This window comes from Scyliorhinus torazame, chromosome 6 (genome assembly GCF_047496885.1).
Source record: "Scyliorhinus torazame isolate Kashiwa2021f chromosome 6, sScyTor2.1, whole genome shotgun sequence".
NCBI classification, from domain to species: Eukaryota; Metazoa; Chordata; class Chondrichthyes; order Carcharhiniformes; family Scyliorhinidae; genus Scyliorhinus; species Scyliorhinus torazame.
Window position 1 is genome coordinate 23,134,350 of NC_092712.1, and position 23,702 is coordinate 23,158,051.

General features: G+C 47.6%; 1 protein-coding gene and 1 long non-coding RNA gene across 2 annotated transcripts in view; one reads left to right on the forward strand and one right to left on the reverse strand.

Annotated features, from left to right (window-relative positions):
• Positions 1–9,654, reverse strand: part of recql4 (RecQ helicase-like 4) — an 84,895-nt gene extending 75,241 nt beyond the window's left edge. The window contains exon 1 of the mRNA XM_072508015.1: positions 9,349–9,654. The gene's annotated coding sequence lies outside the window, so the exon portion shown is untranslated. The remainder of the gene's footprint in view (positions 1–9,348) is intronic.
• Positions 9,655–9,906: 252 nt separating this feature from the next.
• Positions 9,907–12,593, forward strand: LOC140424710 (uncharacterized). The gene is made up of 2 exons (XR_011947674.1): positions 9,907–9,972; positions 11,068–12,593. It is a non-coding gene; the product is annotated as an uncharacterized lncRNA (long non-coding RNA).
• The last annotated feature ends 11,109 nt before the right edge of the window (positions 12,594–23,702 follow it).

The following is a 23,702-nucleotide window of genomic DNA, read 5'->3' on the forward strand; positions in this document are numbered from 1 at the left end:
AAATCGCAGGTGGGCAGGGTGGTGAAGAAGGCAGTCAGCATGCAAGGTTCTTTTGGTCAGAATATGGAATCCAGGAGTTGGGACGTCTTGTTGAACAAAGAAAAGTACAGCACAGGAACAGGCCCTTCGGCCCTCCAAGCCTGCACAACCATGTTGCCCGTCTAAACTAAAATCTACTACACTTCCGGGGTCCGTATCCCTCTATTCCCATCCTATTCATGCATTTGTCAGGATGCCCCTTAAACATCACTATCGTCCCTGCTTCCACCACCTCCTCCGGCAGCGAGTTCCAGGCACCCACTACCCTCTGTGTAAAAAAAGTTGCCTCGTACATCTCCTCTAAATCTTACCCCTCGCACCTTAAACCTATGCCCCTGAGTAATTGACCCCTCTATCCTGGGAAAAAGTCTGACTATCCACTCTGTCTATGCCCCTCATAATTTTGTAAACCTCTATCAGGTCGCCCCTCAACCTCCGTCGTTCCAGTGAGAACAAACCAAGTTTATTCAACCTCTCATAATGCCCTCCATGCCAGGCAACATCCTGGGAAATCTCTTCTGCACCCTCTCTAAAGCCTCCACATCCTTCTGGTAGTGTGGCGACCAGAATTGAACACTATACTCCAGTGTGGTCTAACTAAGGTTCTATACAGCTGCAACATGACTTGCCAATTTTTCTCCAAACTATTTATATATACTATGAATAGCCAAGGTCCCAGCACTGATCACTGCAGAACACCACTCGTCACAGCCTTCCAATCAGAAAAGCACCCTTCCATTGTTACTCTGTCTTCTATGACCTAGCCAGTTCTGTATCCATCTTGCCAGCTCACCTCTGATCTCGTGTGACTTCGCCTTTTGTACCAGTCTGGCATGAGAGACCTTGTCAAAGGCCTTACTGAAGTCCATATAGACAACATCCACTGCCCTACCTGCATCAATCATCTTTCTGACCTATTCGAAAAACTCTATCAAGTTAGTGAGACACAACCTCCCTTTCACAAAACCGTGCTGCCTCTCACTAATACGTCCACTTGCTTCCAAATGGGAGTAGATCCTGTCTCGAAGAATTTCTCTACCACGGATGTAAGGCTCACCGGCCTGTATGTCCCTGGATTATGCTTGCTACCCTTCTTAAACAGAGGAACAACATCGGCTATTCTCCAGTCCTCTGGGTCATCATTGGAAGACAGTGAGGATCCAAAGATTTCTGTCAAGGCCTCAGCAATTTCCTCTCCAGCCTCCTTCAGTATTCTGGGGTAGATCCTATCAGGCCCTGGGGACTTATCCACCTTAATATATTTCATGTTGTAAGTTTTTGAAGTGGTACAAGACATTGGTAAGACCACACATGGGAATACCGTGTTCAGTTCTGGTCGCCCTATTATAGGAAGGATATTGTCAAACTAAAAAGAGTGCAGAAGAGATTTACGAGGATGCTACCAGGACTTGATGGTCTGAGTTATAAGGAGAGGATGGATAGGCTGGCACCTTGTTCCCTGGAGCGTAGGAAGCTCAGGGGTGATCTTATAAAAGGTCTATAAAATAATGATGTGGAGATGCCGGCGTTGGACTGGAGTGAGCACAGTAAGAAGTCTTACAACACCAGGTTAAAGTCCAACAGGTTTGTTGCGATGTCACTAGCTTTCGGAGCGCTGCTCCTTCCTCAGGTGAATGCCTCTTCATTCACCCGAGGAAGGAGCAGCGCTCCGAAAGCTAGTGACATCGAAACAAACCTGTTGGACTTTAAGCTGGTGTTGTAAGACTTCTCACTATAAATTAATGAGGAGCATAGTTAAGGTAGATAGTCGACATCCTTTCCCAAAGGTAGAAGAGTCTAGAACCAGAGGGCATAGGTTTTTAAGGTGTGAGGAGAGATGCAAAAGAGATCAGAGGGGAATTTTCTTCAGAGTGATGAGCATCTGGAACGGGCTGCCAAGGCAGTGGTAGAGGTGGGTACAATCTTGTCCTTTTAAAAGCATTTAGACAGTTACATGGGCAGGGTGGGTATCGAGGGATAAGGGCCAAATGCAGGCAAGTGGGACTAGCTTAGTGACAGAAACTGGGCGGCATTGACAAGCTGGGCTGAAGGGCGATTTCCATGCTGTAAACATATATGGCTCGAGGTGATCTCAATCCAGGTGGTGGTCCTTGTAATGACTTAAACCAGGCCTTTGAGATTGGTCAATTGGAATAAGAGTTTCCCGATTAGTGGGTCAATCAGGGAACATCTTTTTGCATATAACAGAGTGTCAGGTCCTCGGTGTCCCAGTATAGACAGCAAGCTGAATGCACATGGTCGTACTGCTGTTGGTTTTGGAAATAAAAGGGATTCTGGTGAAGAGACTTCTGCCTCCGTGGACTTATTTCAGTGGTGACGAGGAAAAAGAAACGATCCAAAGGAAGCTGCTCATTATCAGCCACCACATATTGAGCGTAAGCCACTGACAGGCAAAATTCATTTATTTGGGAAGTTGGATTCTTTTGACCCTGCAGTGGAAGACTGGGCCCAATATGTAGAGTGGATGAAGTACTTTTTCAGAACGAACGATATAGTTCCGGATGAAAAGCAACGCGTGTTAAGGGTAAGATCCTGGCATGGATAGAGGATTGGCTGACTGGCAGAGAGTGGGGATAAAGGGGTCTTTTTCAGGATGGCAGCCTGCGACTAGTGGTGTGCCTCAGGGGTCCGTGCTGGGACCACAACTTTTCACAATATACATTAATGATCTGGAAGAAGGAACTGAAGGCACTGTTTGCAGATGATACAAAGTCTGTAGAGGGACAGGTGGTATTGAGAAAGCAAGGGGGCTGCAGGGGGATTTGGACAGATGAGGAGAGTGGGCAAAGAAGTGGCAAATGAAATACAATGTGGAAAGGTGTGAGGTTATGCACTTGGAAGGAGGAATTTAGGCATAGACTATTTTCTAAATGGGGAAACGCTTAAGAAATCAGAAGTACAGAGTGACTTGGGAGAACAGTGGTTTGTTCTCACTGGAACGAAGGAGGTTGAGGGGCGACCTGATAGAGGTCTACAAAATTATGAGGGGCATAGACAGAGTGGATAGTCAGAGGCTTTTCCCCAGGGTAGAGGGGTCAATTACTAGGGGGCATAGGTTTAAGGTGAGAGGGGCAAGGTTTAGAGTAGATGTACGAGGCAAGTTTTTTACGCAGAGGGTAGTGGGTGCCTGGAACTCGCTACCGGAGGAGGTGGTGGAAGCAGGGACAATAGTGACATTTAAGGGGCATCTTGACAAATAAATGAATAGGATGGGAATAGAAGGATACGGACCCAGGAAGTGTAGAAGATTGTAGTTTAGTCGGGCAGTATGGTCGGCACGGGCTTGGAGGGCCGAAGGGCCTGTTCCTGTGCTGTACATTTCTTTGTTCTTTGTCCTTGTTCATGATTCTCCTAAGGTTAACGTGCAGGTACAGTCGGCAGTTAGGAAGGCAAATGCAATGTTAGCATTCATGTCGAGAGGGCTAGAATACAAGAGCAGGGATGTACTTCTGAGACTGTATAAGGCTCTGGTCAGACCCCATTTGGAGTATTGTGAGCAGTTTTAGGCCCTGCAACGAAGGAAGGATGTGCTGGCCTTGGAAAGGTTCCAGAGGAGGTTCACAAGAATGATCCTTGGAATGAAGAGCTTGTCGTATGAGGAAAGGTTGAGGACTCTGGGTCTGTACTCGTTGGAGTTTAAAAGGATAATGTAGGAATCTTATTGGAACTTACAGGATACTGCGGGGCCTGGATAGAGTAGACGTAGAGAGGATGTTTCCGCTTGTAGGAAAAACTAGAACCAGAGGACACCATCTCAGATTAAAGGGACGATCCTTTAAAACAGAGATGAGGAGGAATTTCTTCAGCCAGAGGATGGTGAATCTGTGGAACACTTTGCCGCAGAAGGCTGTGGAGGCCAATTCACTGAGTGTCTTTAAAACAGAGATATATAAAGGCATCAGGCGTTATGGAGAGAAGGCAGGAGAATGGGGATGAGAAAAATATCAGCCATGATTGAATGGTGGAGCAGACTCGATGGGCAAGAGTGGCCTAATTTATGCTCTTATGTCTTATGATCATTCTGCTGACCACGGGTGGGCTGGCAGCTTTTGCCATTATGCACAGTCTCACGTTTCCGGAGGCACCGGTCATGAAAATTTCCCAGGAATTGACGGATTTAGTAAAAGCGTACTATGGCCCTAAGCCACCTCTGATCCTGCGAAGATACCGGTTTTACTCAGCATTCCGAGACACTGGGGAGTCGGTCACTAATTTTTTAACAAGATTAAGATTATGAGCAGAGGCTTGTGATTTGGCCTGACGCTAAATGAGATGCTCCAAGACCAACTGGTGTGCGGAATAAATAACTTAGCAAAACAAAAATATCCGTCAGTAGAGGCCGAGCGGGATTGAAAACCAGCATTCCAGCTGGCTTGGTCCTTGGAAAAAGCTGCAAGCGGAGCTTCATGAGTGACAGGGTACTCCAATGGAGGTGGACTCCCTCACCAGTGCAACGGTGTTAAGAGACTACCACTGGGGAATATCCAACTGCGTAGCCACCTTTAGTAACGACTTGGATACTAAGGAACCCAGGCCCACTCCCAAATAAGGGGATATTAGGACCAGACAAACAGTAGACCCTGCAGCCTTTAGCCCGGCAAGGAATTGTAGTTGTTGCCAGAGTTCGGAGCCAGAGAGGAAAAATAGAAGTCCAAAACCAAAATTTTGCAGAAGGACGCGTAGGCCGGGGTACAGGAGAATGCACACCCTGGAAGCCCCACCTACCTCCGACGAGGAACAACTAAATTGTGTAACAACGTGATAGAACTAAGTTTTGATACTCGAGGGATTTGTTGAAGGCCTACAACAAAGAATCATGCTTTTGAGAAGTGTGTGTATTCAGTCTGATTTGATCTTAAAGGTATGCATCCAATACTAGAATGTCATTCGTAGTCATAGAAACAGTCAGAGGGGAAGCCCTGCTAGACAGAGATTAGTCAAGTTTCAATCTCCTCAGACAAAACCATTACAAAGATCAAGTTCCAATACCTTAAAAGATGCATACACACAGAAGACTAAACTTGAATAAAATGTCATACTGCAGCAAATTCCATCCAATCTGTACTGATAACCTTGTCAGCTAATTGAGACATCTAGCTGGGCAGACCATAACAGGGTCCTCCGGGAAAAGAGCCAATTAGAGACAAAGCTAGGGTTAACCCAAAGGTAAGCATCTCCTTAAAGAGAGGTGGCAAGAAAGTTAGCCTTTGTTCTGACCAGTTCTAGCTCTCTAAGCCTGTCCTTGACCTACGCGCCTTTACTCTGCCATGTGCTTTAAATCACCTCTAGGTATCTTCTAAATTTATTACGTTTTGTACTGGCCAGTTGGCCGAATTGTTTTATCAAAGTATAAGAAATCGTGTAGCGTCAGCCGCACTGCCTAACATTAAAGTCAAAAGTGAACTTTTACCATTGCACGGAATTGGTCCTTTTATTGAGAGAAAACACGAGGATTCATCAATATCAGGATTCCATCATAATGGTTAAATCAAAACCCATGGGTGCAGTGGGGCTGCTGGTGACACCTTCTGTTCTTGTTGGCATTCTTAGCACCAACCTACCAATGTCGCTATGTCTGTGTCCAGGCCATGTTGACCATAAGGCTGAACGGACGTCCAACATTAATGGAGGTCGACAGGGGAGCAGCCGTATCAGTGATAGGAGAAACAGTATTTAATAAAATTCCCACTGGACTCCAACCCTTATTCCCAACTACGACCTCGGCAAAACACAGAATTGCAAAGCAGAAACTGGTAGCCAAGTTCCGCACACGAGTACGGCCTCAACTGGGACCTTGGATTCATGTCGCATTACATTCACCCCCCCCCCCCCCATCTGGCCTGGGCTTGTGAAATCCTACTAACTGTCCTGGCTTGAGACAATTCACACCTCTTTAACCTGGGGTTACCCCTCTCTCTGGCTCTGTAAAGACTTAATTAAATTACCTGCAAATGCTCACATTCAAAGTATTGTCTTGCATCTTTGACTTTGTCTATATAAATGTTTCTGGAACCTACCCCTCCATTCACCGGAGGAAGGAGCAGTGCTCCGAAAGCTAGTGTTTGAAACAAACCTGTTGGACTTTAACCTGGTGTTGTAAGACTTCATACTGTGCTCACCCCAGTCCAACGCCGGCATCTCCACATCATGACCACTCCGAAACTTCAACTAATTTCCCCCTTCCCACTGGTGGGAAAACTCATTTCCCACCAGATTCCCTCAGAAAGACAGTTTGATTTTTATTTAAAGAAATCAAGTTGGAAAGCATCAGATGATTGTCCAATTACTGGAATTATGAAGATAAATGTAGAAGCATTTGCCAAAATACTTTGTGAACAAACTTCTTAGAATTTTTCAAATATAGTGGTGGGAGGAGGGTTGGTCCGGAGCTACACAAGGCTCTTGTATTTAGTTCCCAAAAAGTATATATTTTTTAAACAGCCAGTCCCGAACTGGCAGACTTTATGTACAGTGAGTACCCCTGAGAACTTAGTAGGGAAGCCCATATTCTGCTACACTTAGTCTGGACAATCCACCTAACCTGCACATCTTTCGACTGCGGGAGGAAACCCACGCAGACACAGCGAGAATGTGCAAAGTCCACACAGTCACCGAAGGTCTGAATCAAACCCTGGTCCCTGCCGCTGCTAACCACTGTACCTCCATGCCATACTAGCTGCCATTTTGAGCAGGTAGCCCGATCCTGAGGTGGCGCATGCTAATCCAACCAAAAGGAATAACAGGTCATCGGGAATTTGGTCCATTGGAGGTGAAGAATCCTAGAGGCCTCGGAGAATACTGGGTAGGGCACACTAATGAATGCCAACGACGTTTACTGTACGTGCGTTCTGGAATGCATTGACGTCGCTGTCGAGGCGACAGAGAATTGAGATTTGGCGTGAAATCAGCACCCGCTGACTCCTGCCCCTTATGATTTCATGGCTACTACTATGCCAAATGGATAAATCATTTAATCCTCCGGCACCTGGCAGTTAATGGCACGTATATAAACAAAAACCCTTCGGGAGAGAAGCCCAAATGAATGCAATGCAATATCCAGGGGGTTACAATCGACCATAAACTGAACTGGACTAGCGATATAAATAGTGTGGCTAAAAGAATTATATACTGAAATCCTCACCTCCTGACACTGTCAGGAGTGTAATGGAATACTCGCCATTTGCCTGGATGAGTGCAGCTCCAAAAACAGTCAAGAAGCTTGGCAGCCCTGCTTGATTGGCACCCATTCTAGTAGCAGCCATGTGTACCATCTACAAGATGCACTGCAGGAACTCACCAAGATTCGTTAGACAGCATCTTCCAAACTCACAACCACTACCATCAAGAAGGACAAGAACAGCAGATGCAGGGGAACACAACCACCTCTGTTCTTCTCCCACGAGGACCACAGGAAAACCATTGTTGACCTCCCTGTGGGGCCTGTGAGTATGAGCTTCCCAGGTAGGGGGTGGAGGCCACCCAGCTGGAGCTCGCTAAAGACGCACAAACATCAGCCCAGGCAGGGCCTGGTCTGGTAGAGTTACTACCGTGGGCAGAATATTGTATACAGTTTAATAAATCTTTATTCTACTACCGCTGACTTCCTCAGGTTACTAATACCTCCTAGCCACTCGCCATCCAGTCTTGGAAATATATCACAGTTCCTTCAGTCACTGGGTCTAAATTCAGGAACTTCCTCTCTAACAGCACAGTGGGTGGACCTGCACCTCAGGGACTGCAGCCGTTCAAGGAAGCTAGGGAAGGGTAATAAATGCTGCCTCAGCCAAGGCCAGCACGGTAGCATAGTGGTTAGCACAGTTGCTTCACCAGGTCCAGGGTCCCAGGTTCGATTCCCGGCTTGGGTCACTGTCTGTGCGGAGTCTGCACATCCTCCCAGTGTGTGCGTGGGTTTCCTCCGGTTTCCTCCCACAGTCCAAAGATAATAATCGCTTGTCACGAGTAGAAGTTACTGTGAAAAGCCCCTAGTTGCCACATTCTGGCACCTGTTCAGGGAGGCTGTTACGGGACTTGAATCGTGCTGCTGGCACAGTCCAAAGATGTGCGGGTTAGGTGGATTGGCCTTGCTAAGTGTCCAAAGAAAAAAGGTTAAGGGGGGTTACGGGGAAAAGGTAGAGACGTAGGTTTGAATAGGGTGCAGACTCGATGGGCCAAGTGGCCTCCTTCTGCACTGTAAATTCTACGATGATGCCCACATCCCCAGTAGTAGGTCTCAGTCACTCAGCATCATTTCTAAACAGTACTTGCAGCATTTTGGAAACATATTTCTTGCGAGGAGAAGGTTTTTGAACACTGTATTAAGAAACACTGGTCGTATTTAAATAGAATGGAGGTAGACATAAAAACATTAAATTGATAGAAGGTTAGAAATTAGACCTGAAATGAGAATCCAGGCGGAGCGGTTATCAGTGAGGGGAAGACTTACAGAAATGATGTGGAGATGCCAGCGTTGGACTGGGGTGAGAACAGTAAGTCTTACAACACCAGGTCAGCACCCACACCGGGTCAGCACCCTACACCAGGTCAGCACCTACACCAGGTCAGCACCCACACCAGGTCAGCACCCACACCAGGTCAGCACCCACACCAGGTCAGCACCCACACCAGGTCAGCACCCTACACAAGGTCAGCACCCACACCAGGTCAGCACCCTACACCAGGTCAGCACCCTACACCAGGTCAGCACCCTACACCAGGTCAGCACCCTACACCAGGTCAGCACCCACACCAGGTCAGCACCAACACCAGGTCAGCACCCTACACAAGGTCAGCACCCACACCAGGTCAGCACCCTACACCAGGTCAGCACCAACACCAGGTCAGCACCCTACACCAGGTCAGCACCCTACACCAGGTCAGCACCCTACACCAGGTCAGCACCAACACCAGGTCAGCACCCTACACCAGGTCAGCACCCTACACCAGGTCAGCACCCTACACCAGGTCAGCACCCTACACCAGGTCAGCACCCTACACCAGGTCAGCACCCTACACCAGGTCAGCACCCTACACCAGGTCAGCACCAACACCAGGTCAGCACCCTACACCAGGTCAGCACCCTACACCAGGTCAGCACCCTACACCAGGTCAGCACCCTACACCAGGTCAGCACCAACACCAGGTCAGCACCCTACACCAGGTCAGCACCCTACACCAGGTCAGCACCCTACACCAGGTCAGCACCCTACACCAGGTCAGCACCAACACCAGGTCAGCACCAGTCACCTGAGCAAGCAGCTCTGCTCCGAAAGCTCGTGATTTGAAACAAACCTGTTGGACTTGACCCTGGCTGTTGTAAGAATTCTTTAAGTGATGGGCTCAGGGCTGCCAGTCCGTCTCCATGGTAACCGGCCCTGGACACGGCCTCCCTCAGCGCGCCTTCCCGGCCCCACAGGACAACAATGGCGGAGGCCGGACCCGGACAGCGCCAATCTTTCTGCTCCCGACTCCGCTTCTTCACCGGTGGGGTTAATGGTTGATCGGCGGCCTGTTCAACGCTGGAGGAAGTCCCGGTGCCGAGCAGATCCGAATCTCCCGCCTTTCCAGTCAGCTGACCGGCTGGGGCTGCGCGCGCAGCCTGGAGGAGCGGAGCTGTGTGAGGGGGCGGATCTGCGAGTGAAGGGGCGGCGCTCCGGGAGGGGTTCCGAGGGGGGCGGCGCTCCGGGAGGGGTTCCGAGGGGGGCGGCGAGGAGTTCCAAGAAGGGCGGGGCCAAGCTCCGAGTGAGGGGTCTAAGCTCCGGGAGGGGGCGGGGTTAAGCTCCGGGAGGGGGCGGGGCTAAGCTCCGGGAGGGGGCGGAGCCTCGAGGGGGCGGGGCGGCGGAGCTCCGAGGGGGCGGGGCCAGCATTGGATGCCCAGCCCTGCCCGTCGTCAGAGTTTCAGGTAGGCCAGACCAGGTAAGGATGGCAGAGTTTCACATTAGCGCCACCCGGGGCTAGCTTCATATTTATACTCCAGCTTCATTCAATTCAACTTTGCACCAGCCAGCAGTGTGATTTGCGCCCATGTCCCCAGACTTCATAAGATTTAGGAGTAGAATTAGGCCATCTACATAGACCAGCTGGCAGAGGTATTCACGGACATCTTTAACCTGTCCCTACTCCACTCCGAGGTCCCCACCTGCTTCACAAAGACCACCATCATACCGGTACCAAAGAAGAACCAGGCAACGTGCCTCAATGACTACTGACCAGTGGCCCTGACTTCAGTCGTAATGAAGTGCTTCGAGAGGTTGATCATGAAGCGCATCAACTCCATACTCCCAGAATGCCTTGATCCACTGCAATTTGCATACCGCTGCAACCGGTCCACATCAGACACCATTTCCCTGGCCCTACACTCATCCCTAGAGCATCTCGACTCCTATTTATTGACTACAGCTCCGCCTTCAACACCATAATCCCAGCCAAGCTCATATCAAAGCTCCAAAACCTAGGACTTGGCTCCCCACTCTGCAACTGGATCCTCGATTTTCTGACCAACAGACCACAATCAGTAAGAATGAACAACAACACCTCCTCCACAATAGTCCTCAACACCAGCGCCCCGCAAGGCTGCGTACTTAGCCCCTTACTCTATTCCCTGTACACACACGACTGCGTGGCAAAACATGGTTCCAACTCCATCTACAAGTTTGCTGACGATACAACCATAGTGGGCCGGATCTCGAATAACGATGAGTCCGAATACAGGAGGGAGATAGAGAACCTAGTGGAGTGGTGTAGCGACAACAATCTCTCCCTCAATGCCAGCAAAACTAAAGAGCTGGTAATTGACTTCAGGAAGCAAAGTACTGTACACACCCCTGTCAGCATCAAGGGGGCCGAGGTGATGGTTAGCAGTTTCAAATTCCTAGGGGTGCATATCTCCAAAAATCTGTCCTGGTCCACCCACGTCGACGCTACCACCAAGAAAGCACAACAGCGCCTATACTTCCTCAGGAAACTAAGGAAATTCGGTATGTCCACATTAACTCTTACCAACTTTTACAGATGCACCATAGAAAGCATCCTATCAGGCTGCATCACAGCCTGGTATGGCAACTGCTCGGCCCAGGACCGCAAGAAACTTCAGAGAGTCGTGAACACCGCCCAGTCCATCACACAAACCTGCCTCCCATCCATTGACTCCATCTACACCTCCCGCTGCCTGGGGAAAGCGGGCAGTATAATCAAAGATCCCTCCCACCCGGCTTACTCGCTCTTCCAACTTCTTTCATCGGGCAGGAGACTCAGAAGTCTGAGAACACGCACGAACAGACTCAAAAACAGCTTCTTCCCCACTGTCACCAGACTCCTAAATGACCCTCTTATGGACTGATTTAATTAACACTACACCCTGTATGCTTCATCCGATGCCAGTGCTTTTGTAATTACATTGTATATGTTGTGTTGCCATATTATGTATTTTCTTTTATTCCCTTTTCTTCTCATGTACTTAATGATCTGTTGAGCTGCTCTCAGAAAAATACTTTTCACTGTACCTCGCTACACGTGACAATAAACGAATCCAATCCAATCCAATCCACATGTCGATTGGTTTAACCAGGTCGGTCAAGGCAGCCTTGAGGAGGAGTTTATAGACTGTATCTGCGATAGTTTCCTAGAACAGTATGTAATGGTACCTACGAGGGAACAAGTGGTCCTAGATCTGGTCCTGTGTAATGAGACAGGATTGATTCACAATTTCAGTTAGGGATCCTCTCGAAAGGAGCGATCACAATATGGTGGGATTTAAAATACAGATGGAGGGTGAGAAGGTAAAATCAAACACTAGTGTTTTGTGCTTAAACAAAGGAGGTTACAATGGGATGAGAGAAGAACTAGCTAAGGTAGTGTTGGGAATTTGTACTGGATATTGTATGAGCTAGGTATGGAATTCAGAATCATAGGTTTTAGTGAAATGATAAAGCAGATTTAGGTGAGTAGTGAAATGGGTATGTAACCTATGTAACCTAATGTAATTTAGAGTAACCTTGTGTGACCTAACGTAATCAAACATAGAATAGATGACCTAATGTAATCAAGTATAGTTGATATGATCAAAGCAGAAGACCCAGAAAAGTAGTATAGCAGTTACTAATTAACAAAGGCAAACAATAGTCACTTGGGGGAACAATGAATACTGCTCAGTGGATTACTTTAGTAGTTGACCATAATAAAAAAGAGAGAATAAAGTGAGCAGGTGTTTCCACACATTCGGCCTAAGTCAGCTAAACCACGATTGTTGCACAAATAGAGAAGTGTAGATAAGGGCAAGAATTATAACCACCATGGTTTAAGAGACAAAGAGAGGAAAAAGGAAGCGACCAATCTTGAATAAGACAGATAAAAGTCAACAAAAAACAATGGTGGCCAAAGCAAGGTCCGGCTGTAAAGTAAGATAATAAAGATAAGAATCTTGAGATACGGAGCTGAAATGTACATAAAAAGACTGTAAGCCTGAGGGCTCATCGGATTGTTCCGGACATCCCGATTTTATTCTCTTGTGCTAGGTGAATAAAGTCTACTGCTTGGAAGATCGCTGCTCAGACTCTCTGTTTTTATCGGTATAAACGAATTGTCGTCCAGGGGAACCACGACAGTAGACTGGGAGCAAAGACTTTATGGTGAAACAGTTGAGGAACTTCAGAGAACCTTCCAAGTGATTTTTCACAGTGCTCAGCAAAGGTTTATACCAACAAAAAGGAAGGACGGTAGAAAGAGGGAAAATCGACCGTGGATATCTAAGGAAATAAGGGAGAGTATCAAATTGAAGGAAAAAGCATACAAAGTGGCAAAGATTAGTGGGAGACTAGAGGACTGGGAAATCTTTAGGGGGCAACAGAAACATACTAAAAAAGCTATAAAGAGTAAGATAGATTATGAGAGTAAACTTGCTCAGAATATTAAAACAGATAGTAAAAGTTTCTACAAATATATGAAACAAAAAAAGAGTGGCTAAGGTAAATATTGGTCCTTTAGAGGATGAGAAGGGAGATTTAATAATGGGAGATGAGGAAATGGCTGAGGAACTGAACAGGTTTTTTGGGTCGGTCTTCACAGTGGAAGACACAAATAACATGCCAGTGACTGATGGAAATGAGGCTATGACAGGTGAGGAGCTTGAGAGGATTGTTATATTTGAGCAGGAGCTGAGCAGGCTAGTCCATTTCAGCGGGGGCAGTGCAGAAGTGATTTCTGGGAGTAAGTCTCTCCTTTAAATTTTTATTTTTATTTTTTTTAATTTTAGTGTTTAAGGTGGGAACAGGAAGTCGACCCGCGGACTTCTGGGAAGACCCTCACCAATAAATTCTGGTGGAGAGGAAACCCGAGACACTACACGTGTAGTGTCTCCCACCCGCCCTCCTCCTCTAACCTAATAATAAAACCCATTGGTGTGAGGTAAGTACCATATTTTATTATTGTTATTAATTTTTTTTTTTGTTTTTAAAATTTAATTTAGTTGTTAGCCAGATATTGGTAGAAAGTTAGAGGGATGGCAGGGAAGGGAGTGCAATGTTCCTCCTGCAGGATGTTTGAGGTGAGGGATGTCGTTAGTGTCCCTGCTGATTTTACCTGCAGGAAGTGCTGCCATCTCCAGCTCCTCCAAGACCGAGTTAGGGAACTGGAGCTGGAGTTGGAAGAACTTCGGATCATTCGGGAGGCAGAGGAGGTCATAGATAGCAGCTTCAGGGAATTAGTTACACCAAAGATTGGAGATAGATGGGTAACTGTAAGAGGGACTGGGAAAAAGCAGTCAGTGCAGGGATCCCCTGCGGTCGTTCCCCTGAGAAACAAGTATACCGCTTTGGATACTTGTGGGGGGGGGGGGGGGACTTACCAGAGGTAAGCATGGGGTACGGACCTCTGGCACGGAGTCTGTCCCTGTTGCTCAGAAGGGAAGGGGGGAGAGGAGCAGAGCATTAGTAATTGGGGACTCGATAGTCAGGGGCACAGATAGGAGATTTTGTGGGAGCGTGAGAGACTCACGTTTGGTATGTTGCCTCCCAGGTGCAAGGGTACGTGATGTCTCGGATCGTGTTTTCCGGGTCCTGAAGGGGAGGGGGAGCAGCCCCAAGTCGTGGTCCACATTGGCACTAACGACATAGGTAGGAAAGGGGATAAGGATGTCAGGCAGGCTTTCAGGGAGCTAGGATGGAAGCTCAGAACTAGAACGAACAAGAGTTGTTATCTCTGGGTTGTTGCCCGTGCCACGTGATAGTGAGATGAGGAATAGGGAGAGAGAGCAATTAAACACGTGGCTACAGGGATGGTGCAGGCGGGAGGGATTCAGATTTCTGGATAACTTGGGCTCTTTCTGGGGAAGGTGGGACCTCTACAGACAGGATGGTCTACATCTGAACCTGAGGGGCACAAATATCCTGGGGGGGGAGATTTGTTAGTGCTCTTTGGGGGGGGGGTTTAAACTAATGCAGCAGGGGCATGGGAACCTGGATTGTAGTTTTAGGGTAAGGGAGAATGAGAGTATAGAGGTCAGGAGCACAGATTTGACGTCGCAGGAGGGGGCCAGTGTTCAGGTAGGTGGTTTGAAGTGTGTCTACTTCAATGCCAGGAGTATACGAAATAAGGTAGGGGAACTGGCAGCATGGGTTGGTACCTGGGACTTCGATGTTGTGGCCATTTCGGAGACATGGATAGAGCAGGGACAGGAATGGATGTTGCAGGTTCCGGGGTTTAGGTGTTTTAGTAAGCTCAGAGAAGGAGGCAAAAGAGGGGGAGGTGTGGCGCTGCTAGTCAAGAGCAGTATTACGGTGGCGGAGAGGATGCTAGATGGGGACTCATCTTCCGAGGTAGTATGGGCTGAGGTTAGAAACATGAAAGGAGAGGTCACACTGCTGGGAGTCTTCGATAGGCCTCCAAATAGTTCTAGGGATGTAGAGGAAAGGATGGCGAGGATGATCTTGGATAAGAGCGAAAGTAACAGGGTAGTTATTATGGGAGACTTTAACTTTCCAAATATTGACTGGAAAAGATATAGTTTGAGTACATTAGATGGGTCGTTTTTTGTACAGTGTGTGCAGGAGGGTTTCCTGACACAGTTTGTTGACAGGCCAACAAGAGGCGAGGCCACATTGGATTTGGTTTTGGGTAATGAACCAGGCCAGGTGTTGAATTTGGAGGTAGGTGAGCACTTTGGGGACAGTGACCACAATTCGGTGACGTTTACGTTAAGGATGGAAAGGGATAAGTATACACCGCAGGGCAAGAGTTATAGCTGGGGGAAGGGAAATTATGATGCCATTCGACGTGACTTGGGGGGGATAAGGTGGAGAAGTAGGCTGCAAGTGTTGGACACACTGGATAAGTGGAGCTTGTTCAAGGATCAGCTACTGCATGTTCTTGATAAGTATGTACCGGTCAGGCAGGGAGAAAGGTGCCGAGCGAGGGAACCGTGGTTTACCAAAGAAGTGGAATCTCTTCTTAAGAGGAAGAAGGAGGCCTATGTGAAGATGAGGTGTGAAGTTTCATTTGGGGCGATGGATAGTTACAAGGTAGCGAGGAAGGATCTAAAGAGAGAGCTAAGACGAGCAAGGAGGGGACATGAGAAGTATTTGGCAGGAAGGATCAAGGAAAACCCAAAAGCTTTCTATAGGTATGTCAGGAATAAGCGAATGACTAGGGACAGAGTAGGACCAGTCAAGGACAGGGATGGGAAGTTGTGTGTGGAGTCTGAAGAGATAGGCGAGATACTAAATGAATATTTTTCGTCAGTATTCACTCAGGAAAAAGACAATGTTGTGGAGGAGAATGCTGAGCTCCAGGTAAATAGATTAGATGGCATTGAGGTACGTAGGGAAGAGGTGTTGGCAATTCTGGACAGGCTGAAAATAGATAAGTCCCCGGGACCTGATGGGATTTATCCTAGGATTCTCTGGGAGGCCAGGGAAGAGATTGCTGGACCATTGGCTTTGATTTTTATGTCATCATTGGCTACAGGAATAGTGCCAGAGGACTGGAGGATAGCAAATGTGGTCCCTTTGTTCAAAAAGGGGAGCAGAGACAACCCCGGCAACTATAGACCGGTGAGCCTCACGTCTGTAGTGGGTAAAGTCTTGGAGGGGATTATAAGACACAAGATTTATAATCATCTAGATAGGAATAATATGATCAGGGTTAGTCAGCATGGCTTTGTGAAGGGTAGGTCATGCCTCACAAACCTTATTGAGTTCTTTGAGAAGGTGACTGAACAGGTAGACGAGGGTAGAGCAGTTGATGTGGTGTATATGGATTTCAACGAAGCGTTTGATAAGGTTCCCCACAGTAGGCTATTGCAGAAAATACGGAGGCTGGGGATTGAGGGTGATTTAGAGATGTGGATCAGAAATTGGCTAGCTGAAAGAAGACAGAGGGTGGTGGTTGATGGGAAATGTTCAGAATGGAGTTCAGTCACAAGTGGAGTACCACAAGGATCTGTTCTGGGGCCGTTGCTGTTTGTCATTTTTATCAATGACCTAGAGGAAGGCGCAGAAGGGTGGGTGAGTAAATTTGCAGACGATACTAAAGTCGGTGGTGTTGTCGATAGTGTGGAAGGATGTAGCAGGTTACAGAGGGATATAGATAAGCTGCAGAGCTGGGCTGAGAGGTGGCAAATGGAGTTTAATGTAGAGAAGTGTGAGGTGATTCACTTTGGAAGGAATAACAGGAATGTGGAATATTTGGCTAATGGTAAAGTACTTGAAAGTGTGGATGAGCAGAGGGATCTAGGTGTCCATGTACATAGATCCCTGAAAGTTGCCACCCAGGTTGATAGGGTTGTGAAGAAGGCCTATGGAGTGTTGGCCTTTATTGGTAGAGGGATTGAGTTCCGGTTTCAGGAGGTCACGTTGCAGCTGTACAGAACTCTGGTACGGCCGCATTTGGAGTATTGCGTGCAGTTCTGGTCACCGCATTATAGGAAGGACGTGGAGGCTTTGGAGCGGGTGCAGAGGAGATTTACCAGGATGTTGCCTGGTATGGAGGGAAAATCTTATGAGGAAAGGCTGATGGACTTGAGGTTGTTTTCGTTGGAGAGAAGAAGGTTAAGAGGAAACTTAATAGAGGCATACAAAATGATCAGGGGGTTGGATAGGGTGGACAGTGAGAGCCTTCTCCCGCGGATGGAAATGGCTGGCACAAGGGGACATAGCTTTAAACTGAGGGGTAATAGATATAGGACAGAGGTCAGAGGTAGGTTCTTTACGCAAAGAGTAGTGAGGCTGTGGAATGCCCTACCTGCTACAGTAGTGAACTCGCCAACATTGAGGGCATTTAAAAGTTTATTGGATAAACATATGGATGATAATGGTATAGTGTAGGTTAGATGGCTTTTGTTTCGGTGCAACATCGTGGGCCGAAGGGCCTGTACTGCGTTGTATTGTTCTATGTTCTATGTTATCACTAAGGAGGTAATGATGGGAAAGCTAATGGGGCTAAAGGTAGACAAGTCTCCTGGCCCTGATGGAATGCATCCCAGAGTGCTAAAAGAGATGGCTAGGGAAATTGCAAATGCACTAGTGAAAATTCACTAGACTCTGGGGCGGTCCCGGCGGATTGGAAATTAGCAAACATGACACCACTGTTTAAAAAAAGGGAGGTAGGCCGAATGCGGGTAATTTTCGGCCAGTGAGCAGAACTTCGGTAGTAGGGAAGATGCTGGAATCTATCAAGGAAGAAATAGAGGTGCATCTGGATGGAAATTGTCCCATTAGGCAGACGCAGCATGGGTTCATAAAGGGCAGGTCGTGCCTAACTAATTTTGTGGAAATTTTTGAGGACATTACCAGTGCGGTAGCTAACGGTGAGCCAATGGATGTGGTATATCTGGATTTCCAGAAAGCCTTTGACAAGGTGCCACACAAAAGGTTGCTGCATAAGATAAAGATGCATGGCATTAAGGGGAAAGTAGTAGCATGGATAGAGGACTGGTTAATTAATAGAAAGCAAAGAGCGGGGATTAATGGGTGTTTCTCTGGTTGGCAATCAGTAGTCCCTCAGGGATCAGTGTTGGGCCTAATTGTTCACAATTTACATAGATGATTTGGAGTTGGAGACCAAGGGCAATGTGTCCCAATTTGCAGACGACACTAAGATGAGTGATAAAGCAAAAAGTGCAGAAGATACTGGAAGTCTGCATAGGGATTTGGATAGGCTACGTGAATGGGCTAGGGTCTGGCAGATGGAATACAATGTTGACAAATGTGAGGTTATCCATTTTGGTAGGAATAACAGCCAAAGGGATTATTATTTAAATGATAAAATATTAAAACATGCTGCTGTGTAGAGAGACCTGGGTGTGCTAGTGCATGAGTCGCAAAACGTTGGTTTACAGGTGATTAAGAAGGCAAATGGAATTTTGTCCTTCATTGCTAGAGGGATGGAGTTTAAGACTAGGGAGGTTATGCTGCAATTGTATAAGGTGTTAGTGAGGCCACACCTGGAGTATTGTGTTCAGTTTTGGTCTCCTTACTTGAGAAAGGACGTACTGGCACTGGAGGGTGTGCAGAGTGTAGCCATGTAAAATGGCTGCGTTCCGATTAATCTGGCCAAAACCCAGTTTAAAACAGCTAACCCGAAAGACTGCTGGGAAAAGCAGCCAAGAAGACACAAGCAGGCAGCTGCAGACAGTTTTGCATATTCGGCTCTGGGAAGGTAGCCCAGATCGATACTCAGGGTTATCAACAGCCCATCAACCCAGGTATTCACAGTTGCATTCAGGACTGTTTGCAGGCAATCTATTCAGACATCCTCCGTTAAATCGGCTATCCCCGGGAACAATTGCAACATATTAGCAATTGAATACCGGGCCAGACCTGTCGGCGCCTGCAGTGGCCGAAACAAAGACAGGTGAGCGACCACCCCCCGATCGAGGAATCGCCTCACCATTGGACACATCGACCCCAGAGACTGGGGACAGAATCCAATCACTTGGGACTCAGGGTCAAGGGCCGCCCCGGGAGGCGGGAAGCCCCTGGGCCCTATAAAAGTGAAGGTCCAAGTTCAGATCTCTCTCCTCTTCGCCTGCTCGAGACCTTCGCAAGAACAGCAACCGGCAACAGTAAGTTTGAATCCAGCGATCGCTATCCGGTACAGACACCTAGCCACCGACCTGTAGCAGCCTTTTGAATCCCGTGGGCCAGATCTGATTGGACAAGCCATTCGTTTTCCTGACCTGGTGGGCTCTTCCTAAGTTAAGTATTGGCCAGTAGTGATAGGTTTATTATATAAATAGTAGTATTAGGGTATTAATATTGCTTGTTGTATATAATAAATGACCGTTGTTTTAATCCTTACTAAGCGGTGTGCTGTGTTATTAATCATAACCTGAACTTGAACCATGTGGCGGTATCATAAAGATACCTGGCGACTCATGAGCAAAGGTGACGTAAACAGAGCAAATAGACTAAGGTTAAAAAGAGCAACAAGAGGAGATTCACTAGGCTAATCCCAGAGCTGAAGGGGTTGGATTACGAGGAGAGATTGAGTAGACTGGGACTGTACTCGTTGGAATTTAGAAGGATGAGGGGGGATCGTATAGAAACATATAAGATTATGAAGGGAATAGATAGGATAGATGCGGGCAGGTTGTTTCCACTGGCGGGTGAAAGCAGAACTAGGGGGCAAAGCCTCAAAATAAGGGGAAGTAGATTTAGGAGGAACTTCTTCACCCAAAGGTGTGTGAAACTATGGAATTCCTTGCCCAGTGAAGCAGTAGAGGCTCCTTCATTAAATGTTTTTAAGATAAAGATAGATAGTTATTTGAAGAATAAAGGGATTAAGGGTTATGGTGTTCGTGTCGGAAAATGGAGCTGAGTCCACAAAAGATCAGCCATGATCTCATTGAATGGCGGAGCAGGCTCGAGGGGCCAGATGGCCTATTCCTGCTCCTAGTTCTGATACTCTTATTTGGCCCCTCGAGTCTGCTCCTCCATTCGATCAGATCACGGCAGATCTCATCCTGAACTGAATTTCACCATACTGAATATTCCCCGTAATCCTTCAACCCATTACCAATTAGAAATCTGTCCAGCCCCTCAAATTTACTCACTGCCCCAGCTTCCACCGCACTCTGAAGTAGTGAATTCCACAGATTCACAACCCTTTGGGAGAAGTAGTTTCTCAACTCAGTTTTAAATTTGTTACCACTTATTTGAAGACTATGACCTCTTCTAGAATGCCCCACAAGTAGCACAGTGGTTAGCACTGTTGCTTCACAGCGCCAGGGACCAGGGTTTGATTCCCGACTTGGATCACTGTCTGTGCGGTGTCTGCACGTTCTCCCAGTGTCTGCGTGGGTTTCCTCCGGGTGCTCCCGCTTCCTTCCACAGTCCAAAGATGTGCGGGTTAGGTGAATTGGACGTTCTGAAATCTCCCTTTGTGTACCTGAACAAACGCCTGAATGTAGCCACTAGGGGATTTTCACACGAACTTCATTGCAGTGTTAATGTAAGCCTACTTGCGACACTAATAAAAATTAGATTGTTAAAGAGGAAGTAGACTCCACATTATCCATACCTTTTATATATATCTCAATTTAATTTTGAATTATCTTTATTGTCACAAATAAGCTTATATTAACACTGCCATGAAGTTACTGTGAAAATCCCCTAGTCGCCACATTCCGGCACCTGTTAGGATACACAGAGGGAGAATTCAGAATGGCCAATTCTCCTAACAGTACGCCCTGAACAGGCACCGGAATGTCGCGACTAGGGGCTTTTCACAGTAACTTCATTTGAAGCCTACTTGTGACAATAAGCGATTTTCATTTCATTTCAGTTTTCATTTCAGGACTTGAAATGAAAAATGAAATGAAAATCGCTTATTGTCACAAGTAGGCTTCAAATGAAGTTACTGTGAAAAGCCCCGAGTCGCCACATTCCGGCGCCTGTTCGGGGAGGCTGTTACGGGAATTGAACCGTGCTGCTGGCCTGCCTTGGTCTGCTTTCAAAGCCAGCGATTTAGCCCTGTGCTAAACAGCCCCAGTTGAGAGGAAACCGGAGCACCCGGAGGAAACCCACGCAGACACGCGGCGAACGTGCAGACTCCGCACAGACAGTGACCCAAGCCGGGAATCGAACCTGGGACCCCGGCGCTGTGAAGCAACAGTGCTGACCACTGTGCTACCATGCCGATCTCCCCTCATTCTTCTAGGTCCTCTGGGCTATAAGAGCCAGTTCCCTGACCCTGGCTCCAGGGAGACAACACCATCGTGGATGTTCCACAGTGTCTCTTTTATGGTGCAGAACCTGTCTGTTCCCTTTACAATTGAATCCCTGACCACTGTAGCTCTGCTATTCTTCCTTCTCCCCTCTTGTGCAGCAGACTCAGTGTGATGAAGATAACTGCCTCTGTTTTACCCTGCTTGCTCATCCCCCCTTTTACATAAGACACATGGAAAATGCCCCATGATCGAGGCAACGTAGGATGATCTGGTTTTGATTATTAAAGAGGTAAATTTTTAATGTTTTATCTTTCTGAAATTTGTTCACGGGCCGGAGAGCGAAAAAAACTGAAGTGGTTCTTCACACAAAAAAGGTGAGAGACCAAGATTTATTTTCATTCTAAGGTTTAAAGACTAAAACTGATTGCTTGTTCTATCTGCTGTTCTGATGCCAGCTGAAGTTTCTTATGGACAGACAGATCCCAAGGTCTGACTTTATAGATCCAAACTTTTAACATTAAACAAAATTAACCACCATAACACGACTCCTTCAATACCTTTACAGATTTGGAAGGATAACAAGTTACAAAACCTCTTCATACTGTACAATTCATGTAAACCAGTAGACAAACTGTGGTCAGATACACCACACATGGATTCAAAGTGAGATGCCACCCAACAACTCATGGATTTCTCATCAATTCCCCCAGATGCTTGTAATAGAGCACAGCGGTTAGCACTGCCCCTCTCAGCGCCAGGGTTCAATTCCAGCCTTCGGTGACTGTGTGGAGTCTGCACGTTCTCCCCGTGTCTGCGTGGGTTTCCTCCGGGTGCTCCGGTTTCCTCCCACATTCCAAAGATGTGCAGGTTAGGTGGATTGGCCATGATAAATTGCCCTTAGTGTCCAAAATTGCCCTTAGTGTTGGGTGGGGTTGCTGGGTTGTGGGGATAGGGTGTAGGTGTTGACCTTGGGTAGGGTGCTCTTTCCAAGAGCCGGTGCAGACTCGATGGGCCGAATGGCCTCCTTCTGCACTGTAAATTCTATGATAATCTATTCTATGAAATGGGATTACAGGTGTACTGGGATAGGGTGGAGGAGTGGGCCTGGGTAGGATGTTCTTTCAGAGTGTCGGCACAGCGCAGATGGGACAAGTGGCCTCCTTCACTGTGGAACACCCACAATGCTGAGCAAGTCATACATAGACCGTTCAGTGAGGTCACACCGTCGGTGAAGATTGAACAGGCAGAAAGGGCATGGGTGACCAGCAGGCAGAGTGTAGAGGAAGGCAGGAAGTGCAGGAGTCCCCTGTGGACATCACCCTTTCTAACATACATGACATTTTATAGGGGAGGGACGAGGCAGTGGTATTATCACTGGGCCAATATTCCAGACCCCCAGAGTAATGCTCTGGGCACCTGTGTCTGAATCCCACCACGGCAAATGGGGATTCAATTCAATAAGAAAATCTGTCATTAAAAGTCTAATGATGACCATGAAACCATTGTCAATTGTTGTAGAAACCCATCTGGTTCGCCAATGTCCTTTAGGGAAGGAAATCTGCCGTCCTTACCTGGTCTGGTCTACATGTGACTCCAGACCCACAGCAATGCGGTTGACTCCTAAAAATGCCACACATTGAGAGCAATTAGGGACGGGCAATAAATGCTGCGACGCTCACAGTCCGAGGGCAATTAGGGACGGGCAATAAATGCTGTGACGCCCACAGTCCGATGGCAATTAGGGACGGGCAATAAATGCTGCGACGCCCACAGTCCGAGGACAATTAGGGACGGGCAATAAATGCTGCGACGCCCACAGTCCGAGGGCAATTAGGGACGGGCAATAAATGCTGCGACGCCCACAGTCCGAGGGCAATTAGGGACGGGCAATAAATGCTGTGACGTCCACAGTCCGAGGGCAATTAGGGACGGGCAATAAATGCTGCGACGCCCACAGTCCAAGGGCAATTAGGGACGGGCAATAAATGCTGGCCTCGCCTGCGACGCCCACAGTTCGAGGGCAATTAGGGACGGGCAATAAATGCTGCGACGCCCACAGTCAGAGGGCAATTGGGGACGGGCAATAAATGCTGGCCTCGCCTGCGACGCCCACAGTCAGAGGGCAATTGGGGACGGGCAATAAATGCTGGCCTCGCCTGCGACGCCCACAGTCCGAGGGCAATTAGGGACGGGCAATAAATGCTGGCCTCGCCTGCGACGCCCACAGTCCAAGGGCAATTAGGGACGGGCAATAAATGCTGCGGCGCCCACAGTCCGAGGGCAATTAGGGACGGGCAATAAATGCTGCGGAGCCCACAGTCCATGAAAACAATTATTTTTTTAAAAACTGTTGGGGCAGCCAATCTAATGGCACCATTGGTGGGGTCTGCTGCTGCATAAGAGGGGCAGAGGAAGAATTGCAGGGCTATGGTAGTAGGCAGTTAAGTTTTAAGGAGAACACAGAGGTGTTTTTGCAGCCTCAAAA